Raw genomic sequence first — 12,038 nt, 5'->3', positions numbered from 1 at the left:
TCAGAGGGTGGAGATGGATGGCAGGAGAGAAATCACTTGATCACTACCTGTTAGCTTCATGCCCTCTGGGGCACCTGGCATTGTCTACTGTCGATAGACAGGATACTGGGCTGGATGGACCTTTGGTCTGACCCAGTATGGTCATTCTTATAAGAACATAAGAATGGCCATATTCTTATGTTCTTATATTCTTATAATAACTCTTTTTTTTCTTCAGTCAAGTTTGTCTGGATTTTTACTAGTGTAAATACCCAATTCTACATAAACAGATAGCATGGTATGTTCTCATGGAGACAATAATATGATCAGATAATTATATTTCTAAAGAAACACAGAATGAAATCATGCTAAAATAATAAATATGGACTTCTCATTCTTAATGAATAACCTCCAACGTATCAGTTTCCTCAGTGCACCTTTGAGCTCCTTGTTCCTCATGCTATAGATGATCGGATTCATCATTGATGGGAACACAGAATAGAGAACGGCCACCAAGAGATTCAGAACCGATGGAGGGCTGGAGATGGGTTTCAGATACGCAAAAGTGGTAGTGAAAAGGAACAAGGAGACCACAATGAGGTGAGGGAGGCAGGTGGAGAAGGCTTTATGCCGGCCCTGCTCAGAGGGAATTCTCACCACTGTGGTGAAGATCTGAACATATGACACAATTATGAAAACAAAGCAGCTTGAGCCTAAGCACATACTAAAGATGAGAAACCCGACTTCACTGAGGTATGAGTCAGAGCAGGCGAGCGTGAGGAGCTGGGGGACTTCACAGAAGAACTGATCCACCATGTTGCCTCCACAGAAGGATATTGCAAACGTGTTTCCAGTGTGCACTGCAGAGTAGAGAATAACACTGATCCAGGCACTGGCTGCCATTTGGACACAAGCTTTTCTGTTCATCACTGTCTCATAGTGCAGTGGTTGGCAGATGGCGACATATCGGTCGTACGCCATGACGGTCAGTATGGCAAAATCTGCTGAAGCGAAGAAGAAGAAAAGAAAGACTTGGGCGACACATCCAGAATAAGAAATCACTCTTGTGTTCATGAGGGAGTTGGCCATGGAATGGGGATGGTGACAGAGATGGAGCCGAGGTCTAGGATGGACAGATTCATCAGGAAGAAGTACATGGGAGTGTGAAGGTGGTGGTCGAGGGCTATGGCTATGAAGACGAGAAGATTCCCCACCAGCGATAAAAGGTAAAGCACTAGAAACACCACAAAGTGTAAAATCTGCAATTCCCGAACATCAGAGAATCCCAGGAGAAGGAATTCAGTCACGGCGGTTTGGTTGGACATTTTCTTCCTCAGTACGCTGTGTGATGGCTGTGCAAGGAATGAGAAAGACAATGGTCAGGATTAGAGTGATACAGGGAATAGCCCTGATTCCCCTTTCTCTAATATCTCATTATATGAATGTCAAAGATGCACAGCACTCGTCACTTACAATGTTTAGGTGTTGTTAGTGCTCTCGCATCTGACAAGCAATCAGTCCTGTTATCAAACTAGTGTAATTGGGTCAGCTCCTTTAAAGTCAATGGAGCTTCATTACTTTACCCCATCTGAGGATGTGGCTTGTTAAAATGCAGTATGAAGAATGGAACAGAGTACAATCCAAACCCAAAAAATCGTCCAAAGGAGGTCCCTCTGTTGCGACCATCACCAAGCTCAGAGCTTGGCTATGAAACAGATAGACTAAAATGCCAACACATTTTAAATGCGTGTAACAATGGACTAGCAGCATCCCCCCATCACCGCTATGTTGTATCGTTTATTCTGTGCTGTGCAGTGCAGGGGTTGTCAGGACACTTGGGCTATACTTTTGTCTCTGCCAGTGACCTGCTGTGTGACCTTCGGCCAGTCATTTCCCCTCTTTCTGCCTCTGTTTCCCCTCTCTGCCTTTCTCTGCAGAGTCAACTAGGACTGTAAGGGCTTTTGGAGAGAGGCTGTGGGGCAGATTTTTAAAGGTATTGAGGCACCTAGTGGGGTTCTCAAAACATCTAGGTCCCCAACAACCCTTGAAATTAACAAGTTATAAGCTCCTAGGTGCTTTTGAAAATCCCACTAGGTGCCAAAATACCTCTGGAAACATGGCCCCATGTCTTGTTATGTGTAAGTTCTGCAAACCCATTTACACCGTTTATACTCAGCCAGCAGCAGTGTGGAGCTAGGACAGGAGCTCTGAGTTCTACTCCCAGTCATTTCCCGTATGTTCTTGAACGGTGTCAGGATAGACAGGGTTTGGCTGCTTGGTTCAACTCTAACCCAGGGTTAAAAGGGGCTAGTCTGTATAAAACACAGTTATTCAATTGTTACCTTCTTACAATTATCACTTTGAAAGAGATATCACACAGATGCAATAGAATAAATGGACTTGAAATTAATGCTTTATCAGAGAATATTAATGTTCCCCAATTAATTTAAAGTTTAAGGCAGGTTGGAAATTTTTAGCTGAAACTTTTATAATGGACATTGGTTTTTTAGCTAAACAACAACAAATTTCAGTATCTGTCTGCTTTTCTCAAACATTTTGGGATTATTGTGTAAAGAATCTGAAAACTCAAAAAAATAAACATTTTTGATTTTGTGATTTAAAAAAATCGAGTTTTCAGTAGAAAGTTTTCATTTGCCAAAAATTAAAATATAAATAAATTGATTTTGCATTTTCAGTGAAAAGTCAACCTTTTCCTAAGAGGCGGAAAAATTCCTATCAGCAGTAGATAATTGATTAAACTGAGAGTAAAGTCTTAACGAGTTCATATTGTCATTCATATTTATCATCTGAATTTCCCCCTGTATGATTTCCCCTGTATATTGTTAATTGAAATAACAAACTTACTGTGCTGATCTTTGTGGATTTTTTCCCCAACATATGACGCATTCAGTCATCCAGCACCAGGATTCTTTGGTCAATATCTATCTATATATCACAATCTAGAAGCTAAAGGCACTGGTATCTGAGCATCCCTTCACCCCTCACTCTGTGACTGAACGAGACTCAGACCTGTTGCTCTTTGCAGGCGAGCTGTGTGTAGCTGGCTTTGATTTGCACTGGCATTAAAGGACCCATGCTGCAGGAAGGTGATTTATCCACTTCTATTTCCTAAGGGCTAGTGAGACTCACTCCCAGGAGCCCTGCACAGCTCAGCAGCAAAGGCCCAGAGGCAAGTGCATAGATGCCTAGGTGATAAAGCCAAAAGTGTCCTTCTGATCCTCTAATCTGATCCCCTGCCTAGCACAGGGCCTACGATCTCCCCAGGTTCCCTGATTCCTGCCCAGCTTCTGTGTTTTCTGTTGACCAGGATTACAAATGGATTTAGGCATGTAATTAGATGGAGACAGGCACTGACTGGGATTTATCAAAGCTCCTATGTGAGCTAAGGGATAAATCCCATGGGCATTCAATGGGAGTTGGGTGCCTAAACTGTTGGTGCTATTGTTAATCCCAGTAGTCACCTATCAGCTTCTTTAGGTGCCTAAGCCCCTTTGTAATCCTGGCACTGCAACTTTTCTGTTGACTTCCAAGGCCTGGGCTTCTCTGCAATTCCAGTAAATGATGGCAGGGATTTGCAAAGGAGCCTAAGAGAATAAGGCATGTGCATCTTGGGCTTCTAACTCCCTAAGACTCCCTTAAGAATCGCAACCTTAAATGATAGCAAGTAGAGCAGTCAGCAGTGGCTAGAGAAAGGAGGTCAAGACACTAGAAGCTTCTGTGACCTAAGCCTAGCTATGCACTATATTACCTCAACTCTCTGTGCCTCAGTTTACCAAAACAATTAATCTGGGGAATATTATCTGAGATGGGAAGAACAATTCATAAAGAATCATTTATTTAGAGCTGATCCATGATTCAGTTTTGTTTGAGCTTTTAATGAATTTTCACAGATCTGGGTGAAATATTTGTCACGTTATTTTTTTCAAGCAGATTTTCCTTATTTTCCACAGGAACATAGGAATTGTCAGAGACCAGTGCCCTGGGTCTGACTGGGGCCAGCCCCAGATCATGCACCACCCACAGTCTGGAGCAAAGGTTTGGGTAGAGAGGAGATCTGCCCCCAGGGCAGCAGCTGCAGCATTGTCTGCCTGAGTCTGCAGAGAGCCTGAGACAATGGCTTTGGGAGAGCAGAACTGCCCCACACATCTCCATGGGATTTGAATTCCCAGCCCCACTTCTCTGAGGACCCAACAACCCCGCCCCATCGGGGGTCTCAGTGTGCAGTGGGAGGGGAAGAGCACAGCAGTCCTGACCCCCTCACCCAAGCAGATACACGCTGGCTGAGAAGGTAATGACCGGGGCGACCATGACTGCCCCCTGCCTGTCTGTAGGCACCTCGCTGATCTCAAGGGGTGGGGGAGAATCACCCACTGCCTCTTCTGGGAAGGAGCAGGGTTCCCATGCCACCATCCCACCCACCACTGACATTTCACATGGGCACAGGGTCAAGGGGGGCCGAGCCCCATGCTGTGACGGGTTGGATCACAGAAACCCCCTTGGGAGCTGCCATCCAATGTACCAAGACTACTTCTGCTCCTGTTTTCCCTGCCAGCTCAGGACTCCAGCACCCTGTCTTGCTGAGCGAGACACTCCAGTCTGGCTCCAACACAGACTCAGGGTCTGAATTACTTGCCCCAAAGCTGCAAGTTTACCTGAAAACAGCGTACAGTAGTGTGCTTGTCTTTAGCACTCAGATGCCCAACTCCCAATGGGGTCTAAACCCAGATAAATCCGTTTTACCCTGCATAAAGTTTATGCAGGGCAAACTCATAAATTGTTCGCCCTCTATAACACTGATAGAGAGATATGCACAGTTGTTTGCTCCCCCAGGTATTAATACATACTCTCAGTAAATTACTAAATAAAAAGTGATTTTATTAAATACAGACAGTAGGATTTGAGTGGTTCAAAGTAGTAACAGACAGAACAAAGTAAGTCACAAGCAAAATAAAATAAAATGCGCAAATCTATGCCTAATCAAACTAAATACAGATAATCTTTGAAGGGGTCAACAAACATGTGGACAAGGGGGATCCGGTGGACATAGTGTACTTAGATTTCCAGAAAGCCTTTGACAAGGTCCCTCACCAAAGGCTCTTACGTAAATTAAGCTGTCATGGGATAAAAGGGAAGGTCCTTTCATGGATTGAGAACTGGTTAAAGGACAGGGAACAAAGGGTAGGAATTAATGGTAAATTCTCAGAATGGAGAGGGGTAACTAGTGGTGTTCCCCAAGGGTCAGTCCTAGGACCTATCCTATTCAATTTATTCATAAATGATCTGGAGAAAGGGGTAAACAGTGAGGTGGCAAAGTTTGCAGATGATACTAAACTACTCAAGATAGTTAAGACCAAAGCAGATTGTGAAGAACTTCAAAAAGATCTCACAAAACTAAGTGATTGGGCAACAAAATGGCAAATGAAATTTAATGTGGATAAATGTAAAGTAATGCACATTGGAAAAAATAACCCCAACTATACATACAACATGATGGGGGCTAATTTAGCTACAACGAGTCAGGAAAAAGATCTTGGCGTCATCGTGGATAGTTCTCTAAAGATGTCCACGCAGTGTGCAGAGGCGGTCAAAAAAGCAAACAGGATGTTAGGAATCATTAAAAAGGGGATAGAGAATAAGACTGAGAATATATTATTGCCCTTATATAAATCCATGGTTCGCCCACATCTCGAATACTGTGTACAGATGTGGTCTCCTCACCTCAAAAAAGATATTCTAGCACTAGAAAAGGTTCAGAAAAGAGCAACTAAAATGATTAAGGGTTTAGAGAGGGTCCCATATGAGGAAAGATTAAAGAGGCTAGGACTCTTCAGTTTGGAAAAGAGAAGACTAAGGGGGGACATGATAGAGGTATATAAAATCATGAGTGATGTTGAGAAAGTGGATAAGGAAAAGTTATTTACTTATTCCCATAATACAAGAACTAGGGGTCACCAAAAGAAATTAATAGGCAGCAGGTTTAAAACAAATAAAAGGAAGTTCTTCTTCACGCAGCGCACAGTCAACTTGTGGAACTCCTTGCCTGAGGAGGTTGTGAAGGCTAGGACTATAACAATGTTTAAAAGGGGACTGGATAAATTCATGGTGGCTAAGTCCATAAATGGCTATTAGCCAGGATGGGTAAGAATGGTGTCCCTAGCCTCTGTTCGTCAGAGGATGGAGATGGATGGCAGGAGAGAGATCACTTGATCATTGCCTGTTAGGTTCACTCCCTCTGGGGCACCTGGCATTGGCCACTGTCGGTAGACAGATACTGGGCTAGATGGACCTTTGGTCTGACCCAGTACGGCCTTTCTTATGTTCTTATGTTCTTATGTTCTTAATCTCACCCTCAGAGATGCTTCAGTAAGTTTTTCTCAGACTGGACACCTTCCAGGCCTGGGCACAATTCTTTCCCCTGGTACAGCTCTTGTTCCAGCTTAGGTGTTAGCTAGGGGATTCTCCATGATGGCTCCTCCCCCTCTCTGTTCTCTTCCACCCCTTTATATATTTTTTGCATAAGGCGGGAACCCTTTGTCCCTCTGGGTTTCCACCCCCCCCTCACTGGAAAAGCACCAGGTTAAAGATGGATTCCAGTTCAGGTGACATGATCACATGTCACTGCAAGACTTCATTACTCACTTGCCAGCACACACATATACAGGGAGACTCACAGGTAAACAGCCATCTGCAGACAATGGGAGTCATCAAGATTCCAAACCATCATTAATGGCCCACACTTTACATAATTACAATAGGCCCTCAGAGTTACATTTTATAGTTCTAGTTTTAGATACAAGAGTGGTACATTTATACATATCAGATGATCATACTCAGTAGATTATAAGCTTTGTAATGATACCTTACAAGAGACCTTTTGCATGAAGCATATCCCAGTTACGTTACATTCACTTATTACCGTATTTTCTCTAAAACTATCCCAGTTACATTATATTGACTTATTATCAAGTTTTTATAAAACCATATAGACTGCACAACATCACACACCCACTGCCTCTTCTGGGAAGGAGCAGGGTTCCCATGCCACCATCCCACCCACCACTGACATTTCACATGGGCACAGGGTCAAGGGGGCCGAGCCCCATGCATGGCCCTGGAGTGTCTGAACCCAGCCCTGAGAGTCTGCAGAGCTTTATGGGACTAGAGGCTGGTCTACACTATGAGGCTAGGTTGAAATTAGCTGCATTAGGTCAATTTTATAAGCAAGGTGGTCCGGTGCCAAGATAGGGATATGCGTCCTGTCTATTGCCCCATCACAGTTAAGGAACCCCATTGCAGCAAAGCCATCCACTATGACCTGCACATTTCCCAGAGTCACTACCCTTGTTAGAAGAAGGTTACTGATTGCTTTGGCTACTTGGACCACAGCAGCCCCCACAGTAGATTTGCCCACTCCAAATTGATTCCTGACTGACCGGTAGCAGTCAGACATTGCAAGCTTCCACAGGGCTATTGCCACTCGCTTCTCAACTGTCAGGGCAAGTCTCATCTTGGCATGCCTGTGCTTCAGGGTGGGGAAAAGCAATTCAAAAAGTTCCAGGAAAGTGGCCTTACGCATGCGAAAGTTTCGCAGCCACTGGGAATCATCCCATACCTGCAACACTATTTGGTTCCACCAGTCTGTGCTTGTTTGCCGGGCCCAGAATCGGCATTCCACTGTATCAACCTGCCCCACTGCCACCATGATGTCCCAATTGCCACATCCCATGCTTTCAGAAACGTTTGTGTCCATGAGGCAAAGAGTTCTGTGGCACCTTATAGACTAACAAACGTATTGGAGCATGAGCTTTCGTGGGTGAATACCCACTTCTTTGGATGCACTTCATTGAAAGCTCATGCTCCAATACGTTTGTTAGTCTATAAGGTGCCACAGAACTCTTTGACGCTTTTACAGATCTAGACTAACACAGCTACCCCTCTGATGTTTGTGTCCATGTCCTCCTCACAATTGTCCTCGTGCTGGCAGCTCCTAGCGAGGCTCTGCACATACTGCAGGATAATGCGCGAGGTGTTTAAAATGCTCACAAAAGCAGTGTGCAGCTGAGCGGGCTCCGTGCTTGCCGTGCTATGGTGTCTCCACAGATAACCCAGGGAAAAAGGTTTGAAACGATTCTTTGCCATTGCTTTCAAGGAGGGAGTAAGGGAGGGGAGACTGACGACATGTACCCCAAAACACCCGCAACAATGTTTTTGCTCCATCAGGCATTGGGAGCTTAACTCAGAATTCCAATGGGCAGCAGGGACTGTGGGATAGCTACCCACAGTGCACCACTCTGTGAGTCGATGCTAGCCACGGTGTTGAGGACACACTCCACAGACCTACTGCCGGGGTGAAAGTAACTTAAAGGACTTACCGGTATGCCAGAGTCCTGAGTGTGGGCGTTTCTATGCCAGAGCTCCTACCAGCTGCGTGTCCTTCCCGGGAGAGGGTGCAGATAGGCTGCTGAGAGGGTGGTTGGGTAAATGAAAGCAGCGGAGGCTTGTTCCTCTTAAGTTTTCTTTGTGTTGCTCTTGTGGTTCTGAGGGAGGAAGCTGGAGCACAATTTGAGTTTGCTTCAGTGCCTTTGGTTGGGCTCAGTTTGTGACCCTGAGCACGGGGGTTCCTGCATTCTCTGCTCTTAACCCCTCAGGGAAATGGACAATGGACCAACTTCAAATGTTGGGCAGAAAGTAGCCTAAGAAAGATAAGCATAGGTGAAAAAAGGGGAGTGGACGTGAGCTTTCTTGGTTCTTAGATGTTTTGGCTGGTTGTGAGAAGGGCAAATTGTCAAACTGGGCTGGAAGGCTCACTGTGGCCAGCTGTGTTGACATATCCTTAGAGGTGTTTTTGAAAAATCTGTCCTGTATGGCCATTGTTCCTAATGGACTTACACAACATAAATCACTTCCCTCGATCTGCTGTCAATGCTCCTACAAATACAGCCCAATATGTCATTGGCCTTCTTGACAACAAGGGCACACTGCGGACTCATATCTAGCTTCTCGTCCACTGTAATCCCCAGGTCCTTTTCTGCAGAATTGCTGCTTAGCCAGTTGGTGCCCAGTCTGTAGCGATGCATGGGATTCTTCCTTCCTAAGTGCAGAACTCTGCACTTGTTCTTGTTGAACCTCATCAGATTTCTTTTGACCCAATCCTCCAATTTGTCTAGGTCACTCTGGACCCTATCCCTATCCTCCAGCATATCTACCTCTCTCCCCAGCTTAGTGTCATCTGCAAACCTGCTGAGGGTGCAATTCATCCCATCATCCAGATCATTAATAATGATGTTAAAGAAAACCGGCCCCAGGACTGACTCCTGTGGCACTGTGCTTGATACCGGCTGCCAACAAGACATTGAGCCATTAATCACTACCCATTGAGCCCAACAATCTAGCCAGCTTTCTATGCATCTTATAGTCCATTCATCCAATCCATACTTTTTTAACTTGATGGCAAGAATACTGTGGGATTCCATATCAACAGCTTTGCTAAAGTCAAGATATATCATGTCCACTGCTTTCCCCATATCCACAGAGACAGTTATCTCATCATAAAAGGCAATCAGGTTGGTCAAGCATGACTTGCCCTTGGTGAATCCATGTTTACTGTTCCTGATCACCTTCCTCTCCTCCAAGTGCTTCAAAATTGATTCCCCGAGGACCTGCTCCATGATTTTTCTGGGGAGTGAAGTGAGGCTGACCAGTCTGTAGTTCCCTGGGTTCTCTTTCTTCCCTTTTTAATATATGGGCACTATATTTGCCTTTTTCCAATCGTCCTCGACCTCCCCGAATCACCATGAATTTTCAAAGATAATGGCCAATGGCTCTGCAATCATATCAGCCAATTCCTTCAGCACCCTTGGATGCATTAGATCTGGCAGCAAGGTTCCCCCACTGAGAGCTGAAATCGCTGAGAGGTGGGTGGAACCTTGAGAAACTTGCAGATATCACAGAGGCAGGTGGCAGCAGAAGGTGACAGTGCAGGGCAATTGGGGACACAGTGGTACAAAGAATGGTGGCATGACAAACAACAGCGGCTAGAGCATTGGACTATGTTTTAGTGACTTCACTCCAGAATGCTAGATTTGTGACTGGGAAACATCTCTCTCTCTCTCTCTTTCTCTCTCTCTCTCTCTCTCTCTCTGTATATATATAGTATAGGCCAAGATTTTTAAAATGCATTATTTGCCAAGGTCGTTATCTCACAACATCGCTATCTCAAGAGGTCATTATTTTGGGGAGTTTCTGTACTAAACTTTTTTATTATTATAATTATTTTTATGTAAGAACTGCCATACTGGATCAGACCAATCGTCCATCTATCCCAGTATCCTGTCTTCCAACAGTGACTATTCCAGGTGCTTCAGAGGGAATGAACAGAATAGGGAATCATGGAGTGATTCATCCCCTGTTGTCCATTCCCAGCTTCTGGCAAACAGAGGCTAGGGGCACTCAGAGCATGGTTTTGCATCCATGCCCATCCTGGCTAATAGCCATTGAAGGACTTAAACTCCAGGAACTTATCTAGTTCTTTTTTGAACCCTGTTATAAATTTGGCCTCCACAACATCCCTGGCAATTAGTTACATGGGTGCCTGTGTGTTGTGTGAAAAAATACTTCCTTTTGTTTATTTTAACCTGCTGCCTATTAATTTCATTGGGTGACCCCTGGTTCTTGTGTTAAGTGAAGAGGTAAATAACACTTCCTTATTCATTTTCTCAACATCAGTCAAGATTTTTTAAGCCGCTATCATATCCCCTCTTAGTCGTCTCTTTTCCAAGCTGAAAAGCCCCAGTCTTATTAATCCCTCCTCATATGGAATCTGTTCCATACCCCTAATCATTTTTGCTGCCCTTCTCTATACCTTTTCCAATTCTAATATATCTTTTTTTGAGATCTGGTGACCAGAACCGCATGCAGTATTCCAGATGTGGGCATATCATGGATTTATATAGTAAAAGTGGAGGAGCCTGGTTTGCCAGATTGATCAGCTAAACTAATACTGGCAACCTGTATGAAAAGCCTGCAAAACACCAGGCCTCTGGACTGCATCAGCATGCAGAAAGCCTTATAAGGCAGTCACTGTCAAATCCAATTTTATAAGAACTTACTGAGGCTATTAAGAATGCTGGAGACACAGCTCAGTTTATGTGAACCAACATGGCTGTTGCATCATACTACACACTACAAACAAGAGGCCAATGTTAAGTGCATTGTCACTTGTTAATCCTGAACTTGGAGACTAGTTTTGAACAAGACTGGCAAATGCTCACTATCTTTCTGAAAAAACTCAGCTGACGCTCCAGAAGCATGTGGTGCAACAGTGAAAGACTCAGCAGTTGAAAAAGTGAAGAACTCTCTCACCATATTCAAAATATGTTCATACATGGCTGATGAATGCACCAGTGCAAATAGGCATCAAGTATTAAGTATCAAGTATTAAGTCATTGTGTATGTCACTGATGTTTGTGGTAGGCCAGTAGACGCATTTCAAGTGTTCAGGTTATAGAAGACACATCAGCTGCATCTGTGACATCTTAGAAGAGTTAAATGCGTGTAAATTGAACCCCAAACAGATGGCTGCTTGTGCATTTGATGGAGCTACAAACATCTCTGTAAGACATAGTGGAGTACAAGCTTTGCTCAGAGAAAAGTGTAACCCTAATCTCTCCTATACACACTGCAGAGGCCATCTACTCCAGCAAGTGCTAGTACAAGCTGCAGAATCTTCAAAAGACATTAAAATGGCATAAATGTAATGGCTTTTTATACTCTTTTTTTCCACCAAGAGTCCAAAAGGACTGAACCTCTTGGAAACAAATAAAATATACACTGGGATTGAAGTTCAAATTAATCCAACCTGGGAAAACCTGCTGGCTTTCTCATGAGCGATCCTCGGCTGTTGTCTTAAAATTACTGCACCAGTTATTACTGGCTTTGGAAAGTATCCACCGAGATAGGACAGATCTAAGTAGTGAGGCTGGTGGATTACTTTTGCTACTATGTTCAGAGAAGATTATTGCCATTTTCTCTCTTGTAAG

General features: G+C 44.2%; 1 pseudogene; it reads right to left on the bottom strand.

Annotated features, from left to right (window-relative positions):
- Window positions 1-342: 342 nt before the first annotated feature.
- LOC135887427 (olfactory receptor 14A16-like) lies at window positions 343-1,304 on the bottom strand (annotated as a pseudogene).
- Between the last annotated feature and the right edge of the window lie 10,734 nt (window positions 1,305-12,038).

This window comes from Emys orbicularis, chromosome 13 (genome assembly GCF_028017835.1).
Source record: "Emys orbicularis isolate rEmyOrb1 chromosome 13, rEmyOrb1.hap1, whole genome shotgun sequence".
Taxonomy (NCBI): domain Eukaryota; kingdom Metazoa; phylum Chordata; order Testudines; family Emydidae; genus Emys; species Emys orbicularis.
This window is presented reverse-complemented; position numbering and strand designations above follow the sequence as displayed.